Below are 27,652 nucleotides of genomic sequence, written 5' to 3' on the forward strand. Positions count from 1 at the left end.
ATTTTTATTTTAATTTTTAATGGCATTTGTTAAGCTTACTCTGTGCCAGGCACTGTAACTAAGCGCTGGGGGAGATTCAGGGTAATCAGGTTGGGCACCGTCCCTGTCCCACATGGGACTCACAGTCTTAATGCCCATTTGACAGATGAGGTAACTAAGGCCAAATTACCTCACAGTTGCTTACTATGTGTCAAGCACTTGTTGATGCAAGATAATCAGGTCGTCTATAGGAAAGGAGATACTAGTTGGAAAGAAGAGAAAAGTTCGCAATGCCCTTGCCCTACCTGGCCCGTAAAAAGGACTTTTATTTCTGATACAAAGTTCTAGGAATTTTTGTGTAAGCAGATTTGCTGACAAAGAGCAGTGCCCAGAGACATTGAAATGGCTCTCTTTAGAGAGCGTGTCATTGTCAAAGTCATCTTTGAGGTGGGTGCGTAATGTAGAAATTGAGGAAGATGTTAATGGGCGTTCACCAGCCTTTCCCAACTCCCTCTACTTCAGTTTCCAAGGTAAAGGAAACTTCACAACTGAAGATGATATTATATAATAATAATGATGGTATGATGGTAGCGCTTAGAACAGTGCTAGCGCTTAGAACAGTGCTTTGCACATAGTAAGCGCTTAACAAATACCATCATTATTTGTATTATTATAGCATGATAGCTTTTATCCCATTACTGAAGGCCAAGTTGACTCAAGTCCTGCACACCTATAAAATGGCCAGATCAAAATGGTTTAATCACATTTTTTCAAGATTTTTTTTAATGGTATTTGTAAAGTGCTTACTACGCACCAGGTACTATTCTAAGCACTGGGGTAGATGCAGGGTAATCAGGTTGTCCCAAGTGGGGCTCACAGTCTTCACCCCCATTTTGCAGGTGAGGTCACTGAGGCACAGAGAAGTGAAGTGACTTGCCCAAGGTCACACAGCAGGCAAGTGGTGGAGCCGGAACTAGAACCCAGGTCCTTCCAACTCCTAGGCCCGGGCTCCATCCACTAAGCCAGGTTCTTAGGCCAACTTCTGTTAAATAGTGACCAGTGACTTCACTAAGGGTCATCTTCTGCTATTTGAATTTTCATCTTTAGAAGGAAATTTAGTAGTGTTTCCCTTAATCCTGTGAGGTACTTTCAAATAAATGCTTTTGGGCTTTTAATGGTTCTCTGTCTCTCCTTTCAGGAAAATACAGGTGATAGGTTCTCTGCAACTTCACCTTATGAATGCCCCGCTTTATAGTTTTACCCTGAATCGGGGGTCAACTTCACTTTCCCATCAGGGGACCCTCTGACAAGGTGCTGACTCTAGACCGTAAACTCGTTATGGGCAGGGGACGTGTCTGCTAATTTGTCGTCTTGTACTCTCCCAAGCGCTTAGTACAGTGACTTGTACGTAGTAAGCCCTCAATACCCGTTGATTAACACTTTCAGAATGAAGCAGGAAACCCCAAGTTTCTTATGGATTGAACTCGGTAGTTCAGTCCAGAATTCCGGGAAGTTAGTTTTGGCTTACTATGAAAGATGAAGGTCCTCTTTGTGACAGTGCTGTTGATTTGTTTCATCCTTTGTGGTAGAGTTTACGTATGTTGAATGTTTTTCGGCTTGTGTAAGCTGATGAGGAAAGGAAATGCCAAATGGAGATTTTGATGCAAATGCTTTGAAAGCAAGATAGCTAATAGTCTCAATTTTACTCCCAGTAAGAGTGAAATGTTATTGCAATGTATTTCTTTTTTTTCTGGAAATGTGAACTGTAACTTTCACTGAGGTTCCCATGACGCCTCGGTTGAGCGTTATGGCTTAGAAGACACTTCATCCATTCCCCAAAGGGCCATGTGAATATAATTAAGTGAAATAGAGGCTTTGCTGACATTATGAGTTCGTTAAAAGTGGCCACATCTTAAATAGTTTGGACACCTTGGTTGAATTAGTGAATCTTGTCTCCCTGAATGGATTTTGGACAGCTGAATTGAAAGAAATAGACCTAGGGAAGGCCAGGAGGATAAAGATCAAAGGTGAAAAGGGATGAGGAATGGAATATAAAATGATAGAGCGGTAATGAGCAGGGTTCAGAATGTGGTTTTTGACCCTACTATCCCTCCCCCACCCCCCAAACCCAAGACTCGATAATTATTCAGCTTTCAGAACTTCTGATTTAAACAATTCAGACTTTAAAAAGTTTTTTTAAAAATTTTTTTTGGCAGAAGGAAACTTTTCCCCCGTTGTACCAAATTGACATCCTCCTCACATTCTTTGCCTTGAACTAGTTTAAAATAATTAATAACAAACACAAAAACATGATAGAGTATGTCTAAATTGGTTCCTAGTGAGGCTAGGGTATTCTGACTGCATTGCGCCTGTTTAGTTAAAAATGATAGAGAAAATTCCTCAGTTCTCTTGAATCACGTCCCAGACAAATAATTCAGGAGTGGATTTCTTTCAGAACAGCAGGGATTTGAAAAGTGAGTTGTTCGTGTCATACCAGTTATCCTCCAGTTGAAGCACTTTGTGTTCTACCTTAAACTCTTAGGCAGAAGCGGCCCCTGGAAACCCCAGAAAAGTGAAAGTCCCCTGAAACATTCCTGTAGACTGTAAGCTCATTGTGGGCAGGGAATGTCTGTGCTTATTGTTGGGTTGTTTATCTACCCCAGCGCTTAGTACAGTGCTCTGCACACAGGAAGTGCTCAATAAATACAACTGAATGAATGAATGATGGAATGAAACATTAAGAACACTGAAGAACCTAGAAATTTGGACCTGTACCCCTCGAAACCATGACACTTAGAACCTTATTTTCTGCTGCTTTCCCTGTGGAGAGTTTATTTTAATGTCTGTAAAGTGGAGACGTCATGCATGTTCTCCCTCCTGCTTAGATGGTGAACCCTATGTGGGGCAGGGACTATAATAATAATAATAGTGATGGCATTTGCTAAGTGCTTAACTATGTGTGAAGCACTGTTCTAAGCACTGGGGTAGATACAAGGTAATCAGGGTGTCCCACGAAGGGCTCACAGGCTTCAGTGACTTGCCCAAAGCCACACCGCAAACAAGAGGTGGAGCCGGGATTAAGGATTAGATGAGGGCCCATGTGAAGATCCCAAAGACTCATCAGGAGAGGCAATGCCCAGAGTAGAACGAGCAACCGAAATGTCAGTCAGTGAGTCAATCGTATTTATTGAGTGCTTACTGTGTGCAGAGCACTGTACTAAGTGCTTGGGAGAGTGGGCTTTGGAGTCAGAGGTCATGGGTTCAAATCCTGGCTCTGCCAATTGTCAGCTGTGTGACTTTGGGCAAGTCACTTAACTTCTCTGTGCCTCAGTTACCTCATCTGTAAAATGGGGATTAAGACTGTGAGCCCCCAGGGGACAACTTGATCACCTTGTAACCTCCCCAGCGCTTAGAACAGTGCTTTGCACATAGTAAGCGCTTCATAAATGCCATCATTGTTATTACTATTATTACAGTAGTACAGATAGATTCCCTGCTCACAATGGCTCACAGTCTAGAGGGGGACATTAATATAATAATGATGGTATTTCTTAAGTGCTTACTATGTGCAAAGTATAAATTATTATATTAATATAAATAAATCAATTAAGGGTATGAACATATAACTGCTGTGGGGCCGCAGGGCGGATGAATAACGAGAGCAAGTCAGGGTGACACAGAAGGGAGTGGGAGAAGAGGCAAGGTGGGATTAGGCAAGGCTTCTTGAAGGAGATGTGCCTTCAATGAAGCTTTGAAGGAGGGAAGAGTAAAATTGTCCGTCGGATGTGAAGAGGGAGAGCGTTCCGTGCCAGAGGCAGGAGGCAGGTACAAGTAATAATAACAATAATAATAATAATGGCATTTATTAAGCGCTTACTATGTGCAAGGCACTGTTCTAAGCGCTGAGGTAGGAGGGGGCAGGGGGATTGAGGGCTTCAAAGCCCATGGTGAGGAGTTTCTGTTTGACATGGAGATGGATGGGCAACCACTGGAGGTTTTTGAGGAGCTTGAATGCCGTTGGGCTTTGGCGACAGAGGCTCAGCAAAAGGCAGACTCACTCTGGGTGAGAGCAGGAGGAATTCCAGACCTTTAATCACATCTGCTCCCGGAGCCGGGCCAGATGCCATGCTAGAGCAGGGAAATGTGTTTGGATTTAGGCTGGAAGAGCCAATGTCCTATTTGGGGCCATCCAAGTTCTTCAGGGCTGCCTTTTTTGGCTCCCGGCCTTGGAGGAGGAGTACTGGAGCTGTACTCCAAGATTCCCTCCCTCGTTTCAACCAAAGCACTTTGGACGGTGCTTGTGGATTCTTGCAATGTTTAAATATACTACTCCCCAATATACTACTCCCCATCATTATAATAATAATAGAGGTATTTGTGAGGCACTTAATATGTACCAGTACTAGGGTAGATGCAAGATTAATTGGGTTGGACACAGCCCTTATCCCATATGGGGCTCACAGTCTTAATCTCCATTTTCCAGATGAGGAAACTGGGACCCAGAGAAGTGAAGTGACACAGCCCTTATCCCACATGGGGCTCACAGTCTTAATCTCCATTTTCCAGATGAGGAAACTGGGACCCAGAGAAGTGAAGTGACTTGCCCAAGGTCACACAGCCGATAAGTGGCGGAGCCAGGATTTGAAGCCAGGTCCTTCTGACTCCCGGGCCTGTGGTTTATCCACTAGGTCATGCTTCTTCTCATAATTTTCCTACACCCCCCTCCCTGCCCCCTTGTAAACCAGGTTCCTTTCCTACTTGAAACACTTGGCATTTCAACTTCTCTCAGAGGCTTCTGGGTGCCATCATTTTCTCAGTCCTCAGCCTTGCTTTACATGGGCATGCTGCCCCTGCATTCTCTCCCCTCTAAATGATAACGTCTCTTAGGACAGGGATTGAGTCTTCTGTTATTTAACTCTCCAAGCTTCAAATCTTGTCTTCAATAAACCTCAAAGGGCACTGCAATTGTTCTCGGGAAAATCCGTGTTACTGACACTTGTTGAGATTATTTCGGGCCCAGATATGAACCAGCGTGCTTTAAAACCTAACAAAATATGTGGCCGCTTGGAAGCTTTACATGGGTGAGGTGAAAAGGGGGTGTGTGTCTTTGGTGAGCATTGGTCTTGTTAACATCATAATAATGATGGTATATATTAACAATAATAATAATAATCATAATTGTGGTATTTAAGTGCTTACTATGCTCCAGGCACTGTACTAAGTGCTGGGGCTGGGGGGAATATAAGCAAATCAAGTTGGATACAATCCCTGTCCCACATTGGGCTCAGTCTTAATCCCTATTTTCCAGATGAGGTAACTGAGGCCCATTCATTCATTCATTCAATCGTATTTGTCGAGCGCTTACTGTGTGCAGAGCACTGTACTAAGCGCTTGGGAAGTACAAGTTGGCAACATATAGAGACGGTCCCTACCCAACAGCGGGCTCACAGTCTAGAAGGGGGAGACAGACAACAAAAAAAACCACATTAGCAAAATAAAATGAACAGAATAAATATGTACAAGTAAAATAAATAGAGTAATAAATATGTACAAACATATATACATATATACGGTGCTGTGGGGAGGGGAAGGAGGTAAGGAGGGGAGGAGGCCCAGTGAATTGACTTGCCCAAGGTCACACAGGAGACAAGTGGTGGAGCTGGGATTAGACTCCCAAACCTGTGCCCTATCCACTAGGCCATGCTACTTCTCTAAGCGCTTTTGTTAAGCGCTTACTATGTGACAAGCACTAAATGTTGTGGTAGACGCAAGTTAATCGGGTTGGACACAGTCCCCGTCCCACGTGGGGCTCACACTCTTAGCCCCATTTTACAGCAGAGGTAACTGAGGCACAGAGAAGTGAAGTCATAGAGCAGACATGTGGCGGAGCCGGGATTAGAACCCAGGTCCTCGACTCCCAGGCTTCTGCCCCATCTACTAAGCCACCCTGCTTAACATCAGATTTTTACTGTGAAATCAAACAAAGGGAAGCCAGTGGGTTTTTTTAGGCTGTTTCCACAGGGATCTAGGAACCAATTTGTACAAGCCTGGGGCTTTTTATTTTTTTAATGCATAACTGTATCTTGCACATGAACTGTACTTTATATACAATCTTCACAGTTGGTTGGGGTTTGTTGCCTTCTTTTCCCTCTGTATCTACAACCTTACACGGCTTGCTTCTGCCATTACTTCTGCTTGTCTTGTGGAGTTCTCTTCATAAATTTTCATGAACATCCCACGGAAGATGTTCGGTCAGACATCAACTTGGGTGTAATTTTATCCCTCGGGTTGATGATGAAGGGACACAGCTGTGTGTGAGGACCACAACCAGTAGTTCTGTGGATTTGCTCTTAACACGTCTGTACCCGAAAGGGCACGGCGCACCTGTTCGTGATGTCTTAAACTGCATTTCAGTTCATTCATTGTCGTATTTATTGAGCGCTTACTGTGTGCAGAACACTGTACTAAGTGCTTGGGAAGTACAAGTTGGTATCACATAGAGACGGTCCCTACCCAATAGTGGGTTTGCAGTCTAGAAGGGGGAGACAGACAACAAAACAACACATATTAACAAAATAAAATAAATAGAATAGTAAATATGTACAAGTAAAATAGAGTAATAAATCTGCACAGACATAAGTTGAGAGGGTAGTCCATTTGTGAAAATTGGGAAATATAATAATAGTTGTGGTTTTCGTTAAGTGCTTTGTGCCAGACACTGACCTAAGCACTGGGGTGGATACACACAAATCGGGTTGGTCACAGTCCCTGTCCCACATGGGGCTCACAGTCTCAATCCCCATTTTCCAGACGAAGTAACTGAGGCCTAGAGATGTGAAGTGACTTGCCCGCGGTCACACAGCAGATAAGTGGCAGAGCCGGGGTTGGATCCCCTGACCTTCCGATTCCCAGGCCGTGCTCCATCCACTACATTCTGAACCACTCAGTCAGAATTATATTTGTAAGTGGGGTGGGATCGTGGAATATGTGTGTGGAAATGGCATTGTTAGTGAAAAGTATTAACTCATCGTCATCATCATCAGTCGTATTTATTGAGCGCTTACTGTGTGCAGAGCACTGTACTAAGTGCTTGGGAAGTACACGTTGACAACATATAGAGACAGTCCCTACCCAACAGTGGGCTCACAGTCTAAAAGGGGGAGACAGAGAACAAAACCAAGCATACTAATAAAATAAAATAAATAGAATAATAGAATTAACTGTCATCTTGGTCTTTGTGCTGAGTGATGTCATCAATCAGTGGTATTTATTGAGCACTCACTATGGGCAGAGCAGTGTACTCAGCATTCTGGAGAGTACAGTATAATAGAGCAGATAGACATGTCGTTCTAAAAAGTAACTTTAGACACAGTCCTTGCCTTCAAGGAGCTTCTCATATACTGGTAGACTCTTTCTGAGATTGTGAACATTCATTCAGTAGTATTTATTAAGCGTTTACTGGGTGCAGGACACTGTACTAAGCACTCGGGAGAGTACAATACAACAATAAACACATTCCCTGCCTATAATGAGCACTGTTTGATTATGTGATGCTTGAGGGCAGGGATCATGTCTACCATCTATTGTCCTTAGTGCTTAGTACAGTGCTGTTCACGTAATAAGCACTCAAGAAATACCAGGAGTCGATTGATTGCTTGGCCTGGGGTTAGGATGAAGTAGATGGATAACTAGTCACACAGAGAGAGCCAGTGCCGACATCCAAGCAGGTAGCAAGCCACACGCCTGTTGCCATAAATGAAAGCAGTTTTCCTAATTGTCGATACTGCGGAGGAGATCATTTTATGCAAAAACGTCATCAATATCGCTTAGTTTTGTTTGCCGTTGGATCACTTACTTGTCTTTTGAACCTGATATCTTGAACAAAAATCTATTACAGCTCCAGGCTTTCAAACAAAAAAGTGTTTGCGTGCATGAGAAAGAACTTGAAGCCAGATTTATTTCCGGTAATGGTCTGGGGAGGTTTGTTAGGAAAACAAGGTGATGCCTTTTATTTAAAAAAATGGGCTGGATCTTAATGTGGCTCACAAAAGAAGAAAGCATTAGTATTTTTGTTAATGGCAGTCACATTCTGTTCGTTATTGCCTTAAGACTACTTTTTTTTTAAAGTAAGATTTTCAGAGCAGTAGTATAATTAGGTGCTTCATCAGAATGGCTGTAAGGTTCAGTTTACTCAGATTTACAACTGAAGTATTGAGGAGTTACGAAGTTTTAGTGTTGCAGTCTGTCATTTTAACAATGGGGACAGGCGTTATTTCATTTGAACTATGTGATCACGTCGAAAATTAGGACTATGGTCTGCACAAATGCACTAGTAGAGTGTGATGTTCCTTAGTGCTTTGCTGTTAGCCATTTCTCCCATAACACAGAAGTTGCCGTCTTGGAGATCCTTAAATTAAAGGAGAACTCGTGTCCCGGGGCTCTAGGCTATGAGCTCATTTTGGGCAGGGAATTTGTCTGTTTATTGTTGTATTGCATTCTCCCTAGCACTTAGTACAGTGCTTTGCATGCGGTAAGCGCTCAGTAAATACGATTGAGTGAATGAATGAGCAGTATTCTAGACTGCAAGCTCATTGCGGGCAGGGAACATGTCTACCAACTCTGTTATACTGCCTTCTCCCAAGCGCTTTGTACTGTGCACTGCACACAGTAAACACTCAATAAATACCATCAGTTGAGAGTACCATGTCGGTCAGTTGTACTTATTGAGCGCATACTGTGTGCAGAGCACTGTACTAAGCACTTGGGAGAGTACAGTATAACAGTTTAACAGATATTCCCTGCCCACAACGAGCTTACAGATGGAAAATATACTTCCATCTTTTCTTCCAGTATTACAACACACAGGCGTGTTTTGGGAATGACATTCCCCAATTCCACTTACATATGCTATCCAGACTACAATAATATTAATAATTGCGGTATTTGTTCAGGGTTTACGGGGGCGCAAGCACTGAACGAAGAGCTGGGATAGATAACACATGATCAGATCTCTCCATGTCGCCCCGCTCCTTGAGAGTCTCCAGTGGCTCCCCATTCACCTCTGCATCAAATAGAAACTCCTTACCATCTTTTTTAAAACCTTCAATGACCTCGTCCCGTCTTAACTCCCTTTGCTAATCTTCTCCTCAAGCCCAGCCCACACACTCCGCTTCTCTAGCGCCAATTTTCACACTGGGCCTCAATCTCATCTGTTTCACCACCATGTTCTTGCCTAGCCTAGAATTCCCTTCCCCTCCATACATGCCGGACCACTACTCTTCCCCACCTTCAAAGCATTGTGAAGGTCACACCTCCTCCACGAGGGCTTCCCTGCTGTAAGCCCCCCTTTCCCCGGCTCACTCTCCCTCCCGAGTCATCTCTCTACTCTCCCAAGTGCTTAGTACAGTGCTCTGCACATAGTAAACGTTCAATAAATGCCATAGGAAGCGCTTAACAAATATCATTATAACCATATGCTGTATCTTTATAAATAATAAAATAATTAAAATATACATGATAGAATGAGACTAATGTGTACTGTTGTGTTAGCAGTATTACTTGTACATATCTATTCTATTTATTGTATTTTGTTAATATGTTTGGTTTTGTTCTCTGTCTCCCCCTTCTAGACTGTGAGCCCACTGTTGGGTAGGGACTGTCTCTACATGTTGCCAACTTGTACTTCCCAAGCGCTTAGTACAGTGCTCTGCACACAGTAAGCGCTCAATAAATACGATTGATTGATTGATTATTGAATATGTGGGGGCATTGGTGGTTTAGTGGTAGAATTCTCGCCTCCCACGCGGGAGTCCTGGGTTCGATTCCCGGTCAATGCAGTTGGATTTTTCCCCCTTCTAGACCTGTGAGCCCACTGTTGGGTAGGGACCGTCTCTATACGTTGCCAACTTGTACTTCCCAAGCGCTTAGTACAGTGCTCTGCACACAGTAAGCGCTCAGTAAATACGATTGATTGATTGACTGAATATCAACTGCATGCAGAGATCTGTAACAAGGACCGGGGAACATATACAAGAAATTAAAAAAAAAGATGCCCTCAAGGAGTTTACAGTATTAGGCAGGGACACAAAAGTTATAAATTGGCCTATACCACAGTTAAAAGAGACAATAGAGCAAGCAAATCTGTGGCAGCTCATTACGGGCAAGGTGTGTGTCCGCTAATTCATTCATTCAATCGTATTTATTGAGCACTTACTGTGTGCAGAGCACTGTACTAAGCGCTTGAATTCTGTTATGGAGTACAGAGTTCAGTGCTCTGCATGTATTAATCACTCTATAAATACCATTGATTGATTGATTGGATGGGACAGCTTCCATGGGAGAAAGGCAGAATAATTACTCAGGAGACATTATTTTACAAAAGGATCACATTTTAAGTTGTCAAAAAATAGCATTCGTGAAGTAGTAACTTGATATTGCTTCATTTCAGAATCCCCCCCTCTGCCTTTTTTTTTCCTCTTAAACTTCCAAAGATCAAGAAACATTTTGACCCCCCACCCTGTTCTTTATATAGCTGGTTCCCTTTGATTGTAAAAAGAGCTGTTAGGAAAATTGAAGTAAAGTTCTTTGAAAAAAAATTGGTCACGATTCTGGTCCAGACCAAGTGGTGGTTGTGGAAGCATTGGGAATCCATTCCTAGAGTCTTGGAAGAGATGGCAGGTTGTACATGGCTATAGAATACTCAATAACACTCAGACAAGGAAATGAGTTTCTCACCGGTGAGCCGTCAATATGATTTGCTAACTAGCCCATTTGCACCTTTCCTATAGTCTTTGCTGGCTCTTTGCAGGACAAGACCCGTCCGAAGTAATTGAAGTCCTCCGACTGTGCCCTTGGAAGTATTAGCAATTTGTTAATTTTGAAGTTTGAATTTTTGCCGTCCAACTCTTCGGCCTCATAGACCGAGACAGGCGGTGTGAATGGATTGAACGCTTTGCCCTTTTTTCTCTCTGGAGGTGGAATTTCAACGTTGTCAAGCCTTCCTTTCCTCCCTCCCTTTCCTCCGACCCCACCAAATTTTTCCAGGAGCGAAACTGAGAAGCTGAGAGAGTCAGAAGGAGCGGGTTCTAATCCTGTGTCTGCCAGCTGGGCAAATCACTTCACTTTTCTGGGCCTCAGTCACCTCAACTGTAAAATGGGGAGACCTGTTTCCCCTCCTGCTTAGACTATGAGCCCCATGTGGGACAGGGACTGTGTCCAACCTGATTGATTTGTACTTACCCCAGTGCTTAGAACAGCATTTGACACAGAGGAAGTGCTTAACAAATACCATTAAAAAAGAAAAAAAAATTAGGCTTTTCTCACCATGCATGCACCTGTGTTTTCAGAAAGTAGCCATATCTGGTGCCACTTTAGACAGGGTCAGTATTCCATAATAATAATAATAATAATAATAATGATTTCGTTTGTTAAGCGCTTACTATGTGCAAAGCACTGTTCTAAGCGCTGGTACTGTTCTAAGCGCTGGAAGTCAGGTGCCATCTCAGATTAGCTATAATATAAATTATTTCCCTTATTTATATATTTATATTAATGCAGATCCCCCCCCCCCCACCCCTAGACTTTAAGCTCATCGTGACAAGGTAACATCTACCATCTCTGTTATTTTGTAGTCTAGCCTGTAAGCTCCCTCTAGACCATAAGCTTGTTGTGGGCTGGGAATATGTCTGTTTATTGTTATATTATACTCTCCCCAGTGCTTAGTACATCCTACTTTTTTATGGCATTTATTAAGCGCTTACTGTGTGCAGAGCACTGTACTAAGCGCTTGGGAAGTACAAGTTGGCAACATATAGAGACGGTCCCTACCCAACAACGGGCTCACAGTCTAGAAGGGGGAGACAGACAACAAAACAAAACACGTGGACAGGTGTCAAGTCGTGAGAATAAATAGAAATAAAGCTAGATGCACATCATTAACAAAATAAATAGAAGAGTAAATATGTACAAGTAAAATAGAGTGATAAATCTGTACAGACATATATACAGGTGCTGTGGGGAGGGGAAGCTGTTCTAAGTGGTACTTACACCATCCATTGGGCAAGTTTGCTTGGTGGGTAGGGGGGAGGCGGCGGATACAGTGAAACGCACAGATCTTTATACTTGTGCTTAGTTCAGTGCTGATCACCCAGTCACTGCTCAATAAATACGGTAACTTCTATCCCATCTTCAGAGGGTGCTCATAATAATAATAATGGCATTTATTAAGCACTTACTATGTGCAAAGCACTGTTCTAAGCACTGGGGAGGTTACAAGGTGATCAGGTTGTCCCACGTGGGGCTTACAGTCTTAATCCCCATTTTACAGATGAGATAACTGAGGCACAGAGAAGTTAAGTGACTGGCCCAAAGTCACACAGCTGACAATTGGTGGAGCCGGGATTTGAACCCGTGACCTCTGACTCCAAAGCCCGGGCTCTTTCCACTGAGCCACGCTGCTTCTCTAGTAGCATAGGCAGAGAGTAAATCAAATGAGAACAGTAATATTTCTACTTATTGTGATTTGACACGTGTCCACATGTTTTGTTTTGTCGTCTGTCTCCTCCTCCTAGACTGTGAGCCCATTGTTGGGTAGGGACTGTCTCTATATTCATTCATTCAATCGTATTTATTGAGCGCTTACTGTGTGCAGAGCACTGTACTAAGCGCTTGGGAAGTATAAGTTGGCAACATACAGAGACGGTCCCTACCTAACAGAGTCTAGAAGCGCTTAGTACAGCGCTCTGCACACAGTAAGTGCTCAGTAAATACGATTGAATGAATGAGCAGTAGAACAAGATATGTCCCAAATCATTTTGAATGGAAGCAGAGTGGCCCAGAGTAAGGAGCCCGGGCCTGGGAGTTGGAGGACCTGGGTTCTAATGCTGACTCTGCCCCTTTCTGGCCATGGGACCTTGGGCACGTCATCGTCTCTGGGCCTCAGTTTCCTCCTCCGTAAGGTGGGGATTTATTGCCTGTTCTCCCTCCTTCTTCTACTGTGAGCCCCCTGTGGGACAGGGATCGTGGTCCAACCCGATGACCGTGAATCTATCGCGGTGCTTAGAACAGCCCTTGACACACAGTGCTTGACAAATACCAGAAAAAAAATGCCAATTTGTGTCAAATTAAGACAAGTGACCATCTGTTGCAGGCTCCTAAAGCCGTAGTTCTCTGAGAAGCCTCCCGGTATCATCATCATCATCATCAATTGTATTTATTGAGCGCTTACTGTGTGCAGAGCACTGTACTAAGCGCTTGGGAAGTACAAATTGGCAACATACAGAGACAGTCCCTACCCAACAGTGGGCTCACAGTCTAAAAGGGGGAGACAGGGAACAAAACCAAACATACTAACAAAATAAAATAAATAGAATAGATATGTACAAGTAAAATAAATAGAGTAGTAAATATGTACAAACATATATACATATATACAGGTGCTGTGGGGAAGGGAAGGAGGTAAGATGGGGGGATGGAGGGGGGACGAGGGGGAGAGGAAGGAAGGGTATGGAGGAGGTGACTCAGAACTAGCCCAGGTATCCATTTCTCCTGCCTTCTCCTTCTGGGCAGAGATCGAGGGACCACCACCGGCCTTGTTCTTGAAACCAGAACCGGTTCTGGCACACAAACCTCTATCCGCCGACACCGCGTTATTGAGCGAGGTAATTTGCAGTCTCCGGAGAGCACGCAGGAGGGTGGATGCGAGCCACGCGAAGGGCCGGTTTAATTGTGTCACGGACCCGAGAGCCCCAAGAGGAGTTCGGTGGCACTCTTACAGAAGACGCCAGCACCCCTTTTCTACTCGGTCGCGTCCGACTCACCTCATCATTAGGTGTGTGTGTGTGTGTGTTTGAGCTACTTGGGCGATACCAAAAAGATCTGTTGGGAGAAGAGGAAGTAGGCTTTGTCTCACCCCCATAATTCAAGTGAGTCAACACTAAGTCACCGCTTGACGTGTTTGGATTTGGAAGGGCCTTCTTTTAAAAGTAAAGCCTTCATTGGAAAGAATTTTCTTCATGCTTCCCTCTGGTTTTCCAGTAAAATGATCATGTCTTCTTGGTGTTTTTTAGTTAGTGGTGTTTATGGAGCACTTACTGCGTGCAGAGCACTGTACTAAGTGCCTGGGAGGCTCGCAGCATTAATCCCTCTTTTACAGATGAGCGAAGTAAGGTCCAGAGAAGTCTAGTGACTTGCCCCCGGTCACACAGCGGACAACTGGCACAGCAAGATTAGAACTCAGGTCCTTCTGATTCCTATTTTATCCCGCAGCCTGGCATCTTGTGTCTTACGTGGTGCCTACGTTTGGAGAGGAGAAGAGAGTGCTGGGTAGGGACTGTCCCTATATGTTACCAACTTGTACTTCCCAAGTGCTTAGTACAGTGCTCTGCACACAGTAAGCGCTCAATACGATTGATGATGATGATGATGATGAAGCTGCAGTAGTACTGTCCCAATTAGGGATTCCCCAAGTTTCATGTCCTTATTTGAATTATTACAATGTATTTAGCGCTCCCAACACGCAGAACTCTGGAGTGATTTCCTAGAAATCAATGAAGACTCTGGCGCCGGCCCACCAGGCTAAGGCGGGGAAGACGGCCCACGGAAAAAAAAATGAGAATCTAATCCGGGCCACAGGAGAAACAGGCCACCGTCCAACTCTTCAAAAGTATAAACAGGCTCCGTGGAAAGAGCCCGGGCTTTGGAATCAGAGGTCATGGGTTCAAATCCCACCTCGGCCAGTTGTCAGCTGTGTGACTTTGGACAAGTCACTTAACTTCTCTGTGCCTCAGTTACCTCGTCTGTAAAATGAGGATGAAGACTGTGAGCCCCCTTCGGTACAACCTGATCACCTTGTAACCTCCCCAGTGCTTAGAACAGTGCTTTGCACATAATAAGTGCTTAATAAATGCCATTATTATTATTATTACCAGGAATCAGTGCTTGGTAGTATCTCAGTGCTTTCAGGGAAGCGGGCCTCAGTGAGAAACTGCCCCCGTCTCCCCGATTCCGTGGTGATAGGAGGGATTCTGTCCATCCTCTGCTTCTTGGAGGATGGAGACTTTTCTCTCGCTCCATTCATTCATTCAGTCGTATTTATTGAGCGCTTACTGTGTGCAGAGCACTGTACTAAGCGCTTGGGAAGTACAAGTTGGCAACATAAGTTGGCCCCACCCCAGTGGTTGCTGGGAAGAGGGGGCACTCTCACCCTCTGAAGACCCCGGAGCCCCATTGTTTGGGGAACTGAATGGTACTAAGGCTTCTAACTTAGTGGATAAAGCACAGAGCTGGGAGTCAGAAGGTCAAGGGTTCTAATCCTGTCTCCATCACTTGTCTGCTGTGTGACCTTGGGCAAGTCACTCCACTGCTCTGTGCCTCAGTTACCTCACCTGGAAAATGGGGATCGAAACGGTGAGCCCCATGTGGGGCAGGGATTGTGTCCACCCCAATTTGCCTGGCCACCCCAGTGCTTAGTACAGTGCCTGGCACATAGTAAGCACTTAACAAATACCAGAATTATTACTATTTTTATTTTCCCCTTCCCAGCAGGGTCTCCTCTTCCCCCATTGGCTGATGAGAAGTGGCTTGGGATGGGATTCTAGGGGATGGAAGGGTAAAATGGACCTCGTCTAAAGCAGCAAGGGGTGTAAATAACTTGATATCTCTTCGCGGTTCGCTTTTCAGATCTCTAACACCTATAGGTATTTTTTTCTCCTCTTTCAGTTCATTAAAGCACATTATTATATTTTTGTAAATGTATTTGGGCTCCACATCGGGAACCCCTTCTCTCAGCGGGTAGAGAGAAGGGAATATGGCAACCAAATTACTGATTCTAATTCCATGGGTGCTATGGTAGTAATAATAATAATAATAATAATGATGGCATTAAGCGCTTACTGTGTGCAAAGTTCTAAGCACTTACATGTGCTTACTGTTCTAAGTGCTGGGGAGGTTACAAGGTGATCAGGTTGTCCCACGGGGGGTTCAGCGTCTTAATCCCTATTTTACAGATGAGGTAATTGAGGCCCAGAGAAGTGAAGTGACATGCCCAAAGTCACACAGCTGACAATTGGCGGAGCTGGGATTTGAACCCCTGACCTCTGACTCCAAAGCCCGTGCCCTTTCCACTGACCCACACTGCTTTGCTCATTTTTCTCAGAAGTTTTCCTTCCAGGCTGAAATTTATCATGCCCAGGCTCAAAAATAAACTTATTTATTCTTGCCGAGGTGGGTTGGGGGAAAACTTGAACAAAATGTTTTTAGCCATGGGTTTTTTTGTTTGTTTGTTTTTTTGTTTTGTTTTTTGAGTTATGTGACCAGGGAAATGTTTTCTGCTGGCAAACAGTCAGACTTTGTTTTTTGCCCTTAGGTAGAAGTAGCTTGCTCTTGAAAAATTCCAACTTGGCACGTGCCTTTTTTCTCCCTGAGAAATGTGCTAGCTTGTTCTGGTTTTTAGAAAACAGCTTCGAAGCGATTTGATGTATTGTCTTAACCATTGACTTGGGCACCAGGAGAGCCAAGTTCTGTTTCTGCTTCCTTCAGTAGCTTGCAGGGTCCCGTCGGTTAATAAACTTGGAGACGTCTTTGAGAAGAAGCATTTCCTAGCAGATAGAGCACGGGTCTGGGACTGAGAAGGACCAGGGTTCTAATCCCAGCTCTGCCACTGGTCTGCTGTGTGACCTTGGGCAAGTCACTTCACTTGTCTGGGCCTCAGTCACCTCACCTGTAAAATGGGAATGACCCCACGTGGGTCAAGGACTGTGTCCAACCTGATGATCATGTATCTACTTCAGTGCTTAGTACAGGGCGTGGAAAAAAGTAAGTGCTCAACACATACCATAAAAAAAAATTGTAGTTTACCACATTCCGGAGATGCAACCTTGGAGAAAAGCGTTTCCTTCCAAATCTAACCCAGCAGTTAGAACAGTGCCTGGCATATAGGAAGCACTTAACAAATGCCATTGCCATTATTATTGTTATTTCACCATGCCGACTGTAAGGTCCACTCCAGGGTAAAGAGATAACCGTGGCCGTGTGTTGTGTCCATTGAGCAAGCAGATATAATAATAATTGTGGTGTCAAGCGCTTACTATGTGCCAGAAGTGAAGTGACTTGCCCAAGATCACAGCAGGCAAGTGGCGGGGCTGAATTAGAACCCATGACCTTCAGGCTCCCAGACCTGTGCCCTATCCACTAAGCCACGCTGCTTCTCACTCTGACCCTCTTTCTTCCGGACTTCTTTTTTGGCTGTTTAGCTTCCCAGACCTCCTTCCCAATAAGCCATCCAACTCCTTTTTGTTTTGTCCCAACCCGGCGAGCCCGACGATCTCGTATTCCACACTTGGAAACACAGTCTTTCTAATGACGGATCCCGAGATTGGCTTTTGAAAAAGCTATACTAATTGGCAGCCACTAGAAGCGGACAGATTTAGGCCAGGGAAAATCTGGAGGTGTCTGTCAGCCCACAGTAGAGTTACAATCACCCACTTTAGGCCCAAGGGAGTTTTAGTCTCATTTTCAACTTGAATCGGGAGGCCTCATTAGATCCTCAGAGCGGCAGCGCCGAAAATGGGAAGATGCCTGGGATACTTTATCTGCGAGGGGAGTATTCCTTTTGTCCCTCTAGCCTCTCAACAACTTTACTCTCCACATGCATCGTTCTGACTGGTGAAAAATGCATCTGTTCCCCCTAGTTTTTTAATTGGGGAAAGTTAAAAAAAAAAAAAAAAGGCCAGGCTTTAGCCTCTGTGTTATCAGCAAAACTCATTAGGAACTTCGCTAACTGGCAAGGGAGCTGTTTGCGCCAAAAGTGACTGAATTAGCAGAGGTAAGTAGGAAAAAAACGTCAGGCTGGTGGCGTTTGGGTTCCGTGCGTCCGAGGACAATTGCCGGCAGAGACGAGAGACGTTGAGGAAAGCTGTCAGTTTTCAGACAGGAAAGGCCACGTTTTGGCCTGTTGCCTCTAAAACTGTGATCGGGTTTTGACGAGCGAAATCCTCGAACGGCAACTTTTCCTGAGGGTGGGGGCTTTGCCACCTTAAAAAAAAAAATCAGACCCACGACTCGATGATAACAGACTGTCTCAAGGCAGGTTTATCGATAGCATCATCAGGTGCAGGGAATTAAAGTAAACCCTGACTACAGATGTGATTAGCTCAATTACAGCTGCTAGTGGTAGCGGTATTTATTGAGTAATCAATCGGAGGTATTGAGTGCTTTCTGTGTGCAGAACACTATACTAAGCGGTTGGGCAAGCACAGTACAACAGAGTTGGTAGACACATTTTCCATTCACCCTTTTTCCTCTCCTCCTCCCCATCTCCCCCGCCCTACCTCCTTCCCCTCCCCACAGCATCTGTAATATATGTTTGTACAGATTTATTACTCTATTTTACTTGTACATATTTACTGTTCTATTCATTTTGTTAATGATGTGCATCTAGCTTTATTTCTATTTGTTCTGATGACTTGACACCTGTCCACATGTTTTGTTTTGTTGTCTGTCTCCCCCTTCTAGACTGTGAGCCCACTGTTGGGTAGGGACCGTCTCTATATGTTGCCAACTTGTACTTCCCAAGTGCTTAGTACAGTGCTCTGCACACAGTAAGCGCTCAATAAATATGATTGAATGAATGAATGATCTAACAGTCTAGAGGGGAAGACAGGCATTCAAATACCTTACAGATGGGGGAAATGGGAGAGAATAAGAATCGGTCAATAGCTCAGTACTGTACTAAGCACTTGATTCTTCAGTTTTACCACTGTGGATTTTAGTGTCCTACCACCCAGCAGATAATACTAGTAGGACTGAGGAAAGATATCACTCTTACCTTGTCATTCTGTTGTATTGTACTCTCCAAACTGCTCAGTGCAGCACACTACACATAATAATAATAATAATAATAATAGTATTTATTAAGCGCTTACTATGTGCAAAGCACTGTTCTAAGCACCGGGGAGGTTACAAAGTGATCAGGTTGTCCCACGGGGGGGCTCACAGTCTTCATCCCCATTTTACAGATGAGGTAACTGAGGCCCAGAGAAGTTGACTTGCCCAAAGTCACCCAGCTGACAATTGGCAGAGCCGGGATTTGAACCCATGACCTCTGACTCCAAAGCCCGGGCTCTTTCCGCTGAGCCACGCTGCTTCTAATAATTCATAATTATCGTATTTGTTAAGCACTTACTATGTGCTGAGCACTGTTCCAAGTGCTGTGTCCAGGTTAATCAGGTTGTACACAGTCCCTGCCCCACATGGGGCTCACATTCTTCAGGGTCATTTTACAGATGAGATAACTAAGGCCCAGAGAAGTGAAGTGACTTGCCCAAGGTCATACCAAAGACCAGTTGTGGAACCGGGATTAAAATCCAGGTCTTGCTGATTCCCAGACTGTGCTCTATCCACTAGACCATGCTTGTGGGCAAAAAATATTCACATATGAATTTGTTTCATTCATTCAATTGTATTTATTGAGTGCTTCCTGTGTGCAGAGCACTGTACTAAGCGCTTGGGAAGTACAAGTTGGCAACATATAGAGACGGTCCCTACCCAACAGCAGGCTCACAGTCTAGAGAGGGGAGACAGAGAACAAAATAAAACACATTAACAAAATTAAATAGAATAAATATGTACAAATAAAATAGAGTAATAATAATAATAGACCTCTGACTCCAAAGCCCATGCTCTTTCCACTGAGCCACGCTGCTCATGAAGAGGGACTCAGAAGGCTCCTGGATGCTGCAAAGACTCCACCTCTGTCAAATTGTCCTCTCCCGAGACATGTGGTGGAGTCAGAATTCGAACCCATGACCTCTGACTCCAAAACCCAGGCTCTTTCCACTGAGCCACGCCACTTCTCTGTGTTGGTTATCAACTGCACAGATGCCAGTCTAAGTTTGTAATCATGAAGTTTCTTCTCACTTTTTCCTAAACTAGGAAGAGTGATCTCTTTGGAAATGTGAATAATTCAGGATTCTCCATGATGCCCCTCCTGAATTCTAGCTGCTCAGTAATGGATGATAATTCTTCATCCGTCCCTTTCCTCTCCTGCTCTGGGGATAGTCTCTCATACCTTAAAAGCAAAGCCTCGTCTTCATCTTTTTTTCATTCTCATTTCCCAGAAACTTACCTCTGTAAATTTTCTTCTGCTCTTTGACAGTTTCCCTCCTTCACCTTCTCATCTGGCTCACCTCACTGTCTGCTTTCATTTAAGCGCTTAGTACAGTGCTCTGCACACAGTAAGCGCTCAATAAATACGATTGATGATTTCATTCATTCAGTCATATTTACTGAGTGCTTACTGTGCGCAAAGCGCTGTACTAAGCCCTTGGGAGAGTAAAACAACAGACACGTACATTTCCTGCCCACAGCGAGCTCACAGTCTAGAGGGGGAGACAGACATTCATATACATACTTAAATAAATAAATTTCTGTACCTTCTTCTAACCAGTTTGATATGTAACCTCTTTCAAATCCCACCTGTTCAGTGAAGCCAGCAGCATCTGCCAATTTCCACTCTTCAGTCTCCCGTGCTCCACGTGTTTGTACCAGTTTCAAGTCTGACTCATCTTAACCTCTTCAGGACGCAAACTCATCTCCACTTCATAGCATGTACTTCACTGCCTTGTGCCTTTGTGCTGTAAAAATGAGGAAATCTTGTTTTTTTTTCATATTGTCAATTTTTGCCAAGATTTTAGGTTAGGTATTTATGTTTTGGTAACGAACTTATTATTCTTATCCATAATAAGAATAGGAATAATAAAAAATCTTCTCCATCTTGATTTTGGGGGATGGGAGGGGAACTTCCTTAGAGGCACAGACAAATAAATAGAAAGTTTGCAAAATGAATTTTTTTAATACTATTCAAGTGCTGCCAGGCTCTGTACTAAGCACTGGTGTAGGCATAATAATAATAATAATAATAATAATAATAATAAAATGATGGCATTTATTAAGCACTTACTATGTGCAAAGCACTGTTCTAAGCGCTGGGGAGGTTACAAGGTGATCAGGTTGTTCCATGAATCAGTTGGACACATTCTGTGTCCCACACGGGACTCACAGTCTTAATCCCCATGTCACGGATGAGGGAATTGAGGCACAGGGAAATTAAGTGACTTCCCAAGGTCACACAGCAGACAAGTGGCAGAACCAGGATTAGAACTATGGTTCTTCTAATTCCCAGGCCCGTGCTCTAACCAATAGGCCACACTGCTTCCGCTTCTTAAGTTCAATTAGCTGATTATAGTTTTGTGAGCTATCAGTCACTCGTATTTGAGTGCTTACCATGCGCAGAACACTCTATTAGATGTTTGAGAGCTTACAATACAACAGTATAACAGACACATTCCCTACCTTTAACCAAATAATAATTGTGGCCACTGCTAATGCGGTGAGGATATCGCTAAATGAAAATATTGTTCACACACTCAGTTGTGCAATAAAACATAACTTTCCTTACCCATTTCGGCTGGGCTGCTTGTAGGAAAACAGGGAATGTTATTCCAGCAGTGGGCATCCACTTGTTAGAACGTGGTGTTGGAAAAAATGGGCACGTGCAACAGTCAGTCAGGGCCCACGTCTGAGGTTCGACAAGAGCGTTACTTGGGAAAACTGTGTAGGTCTAGAAGACAGAATGCTTTAAAAATCCCTGAAATCACTTTGGAGGTGCTTACAGGATGCTTGACAAGTCAGCTTGCACAGTTCCACTTAATATGTTCATCAGGAGAAATAATGGTTGTGGTATAAAAGTCGGGTTGGGTACGCGGGGCTGATTTTTATTATTATTCCCAACATTTGATAGGCATTTCGAATGTCCTTTGGAAAATACTGTACTAAGGTGATTTCCTGAAAATCTGTTGAGACCCATGAGTCGAAAAGAGTGGGCGGACCCAAAAGGACAGTGAGCGTGGAGAGTAGAAACCAGAGAACGGATAATTCTGTAAATCAGAAATATAAATCAGGAAAATCATTTAGACAGCGTTTGAGGTGGCTGATGCTAGGCGCTTCACGACGCTTCTGTCATTTGTGGGTGATTCCCCAATCCACCCCTCTGACCTTGACTGCTCAATCTTGCATTTCCCCTTGACTGAGCCCTCTGATGTTTTCATTCGTTCATTCATCCATTCAATCATATTAAGTGCTTACGGTGTGCAGAACACTGTACTAAGCGCTTGGGACAGTATAGTACAACAATACACCAACACATTCCCTGCCCACAACGAGCTTACAGTGTAGAGTTGGGGAGACAGGCATGAATGCAAATAAATAAAATTAACTGTGGTGGTTGTTATAGTATTTGTTTAGTACTGTTCTAAGCACTAGGGTAGTTACAAGGTAACCAGGTGGTCCCACGTGGGGCTCACAGTCTTAATCCCCATTTTACAGATGAGGTAACTGAGGCACAGAGAAGTTAAGTGGCTTGCCTAAGGTCACACAGCAGACAAGTGGCAGAGTCGGGATTAGAACCCACGTCTTCTCACAAGCCTGGGTTCTTGGCACTAAGCCATATGTATATACCTGTATATATGTATATATGTTTGTATATATGTTTGTACATATTTGTTACTCTATTTATTTTACTTGTACATATCTATTCTATTTATTTTATTTTGTTAGTATGTTTGGTTTTGTTCTCTGTCTCCCCCTTTTAGACTGTGAGCCCACTGTTGGGTAGGGACTGTATATGTTGCCAACTTGTACTTCCCAAGTGCTTAGTACAGTACTCTGCACACAGTAAGCGCTCAATAAATACGATTGATGATGATGTGTACATAAGTGCTGTGGGGCTGGGAAAGGGGAAGAGCAAAGGGAGCAAGTTAGGGCGATGCAGAAGGGAGTGGGGGACGAGGAAAGATGGAGCTTAGTCTGGAAGGGCCTCCAGGAGGAAGTGTGCCTTCCAGCTAGACGTCTTATCTTGCCTCCTAAATCATCATCATCATCATCATCAATCGTATTTATTGATTGCTTACTGTGTGCAGAGCACTGTACTAAGCGCTTGGGAAGTACAAATTGGCAACACATAGAGACGGTCCCTACCCAACAGTGGGCTCACAGTCTAAAAGGGGGAGACAAAACCAAACATACCAACAAAACAAAATAAATAGAATAGATATGTACAAATAAAATAAATAAAAAAATATATATCTCCACCCAACTTTCCCATCAAAAACACGGTCATCCTCCCTCCACTCCATTCCCAAAGGCTGGAACCTTGAGGATATTCCATTGTCATCTTCGTGAGTCTTCTGCCAAAATGTTTCCCTTCCTCTCCAGCCAAACAGCCAGTAAAGTACCTTAGTTCGAAGCACTCCACATCAAAAGCAGTGTGATTTAGTGGCTAGACCACGGGCCCAGGAGTCAGAAGGACCTGGGTTCTAATGCCGGCTCTGCCGCGTGTCCGCGGGGTGACCCTCACTTCTCTGGGCCTCAGTTGCCTCATCTGGAAAATGGGGATTAAGAGTGTGAGCCCCATGTGGGACAAGGGACTGTGTCCAACCTGATTAACTATATCTACAATCTAATTGTATCTAAGAGAAGCAGCGTGGCTCAGTGGAAAGAGCCCGGGCTTTGGAGTCAGAGATCATGGGTTCAAATCCCAGCTCCACCAATTGTCAGCTGTGTGACTCTGGCAAGTCACTTAACTTCTCTGTGCGTCAGTTCCCTCATCTGTAAAATGGGGATTAAGACTGTGAGCCCCCCATGGGACAACCTGATCACCTTGTAACCTCCTCAGCGCTTAGAACAGTGCTTTCCACAAAGTAAGTGCTTAATAAATGCCATTATTATTATTACCCCAGTGCTTAGAACAACGCATGGCAAATAGTAAGTGCTTAATTAGAGGAGGCTACTGTATCGGCCTTCACACCGGTCTCCCAGCCTCTCTCTCCTTTATTCCCTCCTTTATCGCTCCACGGATTACCGTCCTGAAATATTGCTCAGCACGCATCTCTTCCCCCGCACCCCGTCCCACCTCGATAAACACCATTGCCTGTCCCTTCACAGCAAACAAAAACCCCCTCTTTTCTACCGACACCTCTGCCGGACTCCAGCCGTCTCCGTGCGTGAGGAATTTGAAGTCTTGGAGAAACAGATAAAGCCACACATTCCCCATAGGCAGAGTGCGTACCTTTCATCTGTCCTGGCAGGCAGTACTACATCTTGTTCTGGGAGGAGAACGGTCTTGGAATAAGTTGGAGTTGGCACCCTCCAGATCCCGCGCCTGAAGTAAACGCGTGCACGGTCCGACCGACCCGCAAGCCCTGCTTTGTACTTGGGTTTGGATGTGGTTTTGGCTCTGAATTTCAACTTTTTCCTTGCGCTTCTTTTCATCCGAGAGAAAGTTGGTTTCTGTGCCTATCTTCTAAGGCTTCACTCCACCCGTGAAGTTTGAGGTTTTTGGCCTACCCCGCTGCCTTTGCTAATGAATTGCATATTATTCCCACCTGCTGCGTGAAGAAGCACCCCCACTTTTGTTTTGCCCGGCCCCGAAAATAGGGCACCTCCTAAACCCCGCCGGCAGCATGCACAATGGATCCTTTTGTCAAAAAGTTTTTTTTTGTGCTGGAACTTTGTACCGGCGTGTCTCCTTTCCCCGGCTGTTGTGGCGGCTCTGGGGCCGGGGCAGCTGCCTTGGCAAGGTGGCCACAGCTGCTGTGGTTTCCATGGCAGGGGGTTGCCAGGGAAACCGCCACAGCTGTCACTCTCACTGTTCCCTCTGACTGTAGCTGACCACCCCCAACAGGGGGGCCAATTGCCAGATCCAGCTCCCGTCCCTCAGTGATATTTATTGAGCGCTTACTGTGTGCAGAGCGCTGTACTACGCGCTTGGGAGAGTACAGTATAACAGTAAAACAGATACATTCCCTGCCCACAATGAGCTTACAGTCTCTTGGCAATCATTCAATCAGTGGTAGTGATTATTATGAGTATTATTGTTATTATTAGTACGATGATATTTGGTAAGCGCTTACTATATGTCAAGCACTGTGCTAAGTAATAATAATAATGGCATTTATTAAGTGCTTACTATGTGCAAAGCGCTGTTCTAAGCACTGGGGGAGATACAGGGTGATCAGATTGTCCCACGGGGGGCTCACAGTCTTCATCCCCATTTTCCAGATGAGGGCACTGAGGCCCGGAGAAGTTAAGTGACTTGCCCAAAGTCACACAGCTGACAAGTGGCGGAGCCAGGACTTGAACCCATGACCTCTGACTCCAAAGCCCGGGCTCCTTCCATTGAGCCACGCTGCTTCTCAAATAGGTAATTTGTACCTAAGTGCTGGGTAGGTACAAATTAATCAGGCTGGAGACAGTCCCTGTCCCACATGGGGCTCACAGCTTAAGTCGGAGGGACAACAGGTGCCAGATCTTCATTTCTGCAGATGAGGAAGCCGAGGCACGGGAAAGTGAGGTGACTTGCCCAAGGTCACACCGAAGGCAACTGACAGAGCAAGGATTAGAATGCAGGCCCTCTGGCCCCCAGTTCATGCTGTTCCTTATGTGCAGAGCCCTGTAATAATAATAATAATGATAGCATTTATTAAGCGCTTACTATGTTCAAAGCACTGTTCTAAGCGCTGGGGAGGTTACAAGGTGATCAGGTTGTCCCATGGGGGGCTCACAGTCTTAATCCCCATTTTACAGATGAGGTAACTGAGGCACAGAGAAGTTAAGTGACTTGCCCAAAGTCACTCATCCGGCAATTGGCGGAGCCGGGATTTGAACCCATGACCTCTGAGTCCAAAGCCCGGGGTCTTTCCACTGAGCCACGCTGCTTCTCTGTACCTGGGAGAGTACCATACAGGAGGGTTGGTAGACTCATTCCCTGCCCACAAGGAGTTTACTGTCTAGAGGGGAAACAGACATGGGCTTTTGGGCGGTTTTTCATAAGGTGTGACTTGAGGGGATCCTTTTGGAGAGCTAGGGGAAGCGTGGACACTTAATTCGTAACTGTCCATTTATCCTCCAGGAAAGGATTTTGTGAAATTAAGAATAGACCCGTTACTGCATTATCACCTGTAAATGGCTTTGTCATCCCTCAGTCCTTATGTATGTAGTCTTTTATTCTTTCCCCAGTCCCCACTCAATAAGCAATATTTGATATAAATGATATTTAGTGAGTGTTTACTGCGTGCAGAGCACTATACTAAGTAAGCGCTTAGGAGAGTACAGTACAGCAGAGTTAGTAGACAGGTTCTCTTGTCTGCATTTTAATTAGTCTCCCCCTTAGCCTGTCAGCTCCTTGTGGGCAGAGTTCACGTGTTCCAACTCTGTGGTACTTTACCAAGTATTTAGTACAGTGCTCTGCACACAGTAAGTGCTCAACAAATACCTGATTGACAGATATATGATACATCTCAAGGTTGACTGTCCAAATAGCGGCTGGTCTTTTTCACTGAATTGAAACTTCCCGTCCCTGGCAAGGAAAAAAAGTCTGGGGTCAAGAAATAGTGGACGGCTGAGTAGTTGGTAAGAGCTGTGGGTACCCTGCTTGGCATTTCTGTGAGGCGAGGGAGTTGGATGTGTCTGTTTATTGTTGTAAGCGCTTAGCCAAGTGCTCTGCACACAATAAGCACTGAATAAATACGATTGACTAACCAGGACATTTGTTTCCCAGCTTAGAAGTCAGGATAAAAAGTTGGAAAGAAGAGAAGGGTGCTTTGGGCAAGCCAGCCTGGATTAGGTGGTAGGATGGGCGTCTCAATTCCCACGTGGTCTTCTCCAATAGATTACTTTTCCTCTTTTGTTGACTTTGCCCATGGGCTCGACAAAAATCTGGATTTGTTTGAGAGCTAAACTGGGACCCTTGGCTTTTATGTGACTCTCCCAACCAGACCCCGTGGCAGACGGGAAACCAAATTATCTGTCATGCAATGATCATGAGGGATTCTCAAGGTATTTTTGACTCAGTATCCCATTCCCACGGTGTGTACCTGTCACTCTCCGACAGCTTTGCGGAGAGAGTGGGCATTTCAGATGGAAGGAAACCATCACCCAGAAGTGTTCTTGATGTTGTATTTTCCATTGACCTTTGAATTTTGTGAGGTACTAGGAGAAAATAGGTCCTCGCTTTTATTTCAATCACTGTAAATGCCAGTGAGAGATACCTCCGTGGTCACCGACTTTCAAGAGTAGTAAGGTCAGATAAGAAAGTCCCCTAAATCTTTTAGCACCCGGTGTGTAAAGGGCATTGTATTATCCATCAAACATCAGGGATGGTGTAGCACTGACCCTGGGTGTCGATACAGTCGGAGATTCCATTCATAAAGCCGACGTTTTTATTCAAAATCTCTGATATTTCCGTGCTGAGCAAAAAATGATGACTCGGAGCAAATCACTCACTTTTGGGGGTGTTCAAAAAGAAGCCGGGGAAGGCTAGATCTAGTATGCCCACGGGTACCTGGGAGGCGAGAGTCGGTTTTGAAAAATACCCCCCACCAGTTATTTATGTATTTATTTTTTACTGCAGCGTCAATGATTTGAAAAGGCTGTGAGGCCTCTCTGGTGCTTTGGAATGAACAGGTTGGGATTTGTGGCTGGGCACACCACAGATTTGAAGGAGGTTAGGGTTGCATTTCCATTCCTCGCACTCAAAACTCCCCCAAATCAGAGCCGAAAACACCCGGCCCATCACGTATCTCTGGCTTCTCTGAAATGGAACTGCTAGAATGGCTGGCTC

General features: G+C 44.5%; 1 protein-coding gene and 1 non-coding gene across 2 annotated transcripts in view; both read left to right on the forward strand.

Moving 5' to 3' along the window:
- The window catches only part of ZFAND3 (zinc finger AN1-type containing 3), a 251,829-nt gene that overhangs the window by 10,584 nt on the left and 213,593 nt on the right, over positions 1-27,652 (forward strand). The window lies entirely within an intron of this gene.
- On the forward strand, positions 9,745-9,815 carry TRNAG-CCC. The gene has a single exon. It is a non-coding gene; the product is annotated as a tRNA-Gly (tRNA).

Source organism: Tachyglossus aculeatus, chromosome 19 (assembly GCF_015852505.1).
Source record: "Tachyglossus aculeatus isolate mTacAcu1 chromosome 19, mTacAcu1.pri, whole genome shotgun sequence".
Taxonomy (NCBI): Eukaryota; Metazoa; Chordata; class Mammalia; order Monotremata; family Tachyglossidae; genus Tachyglossus; species Tachyglossus aculeatus.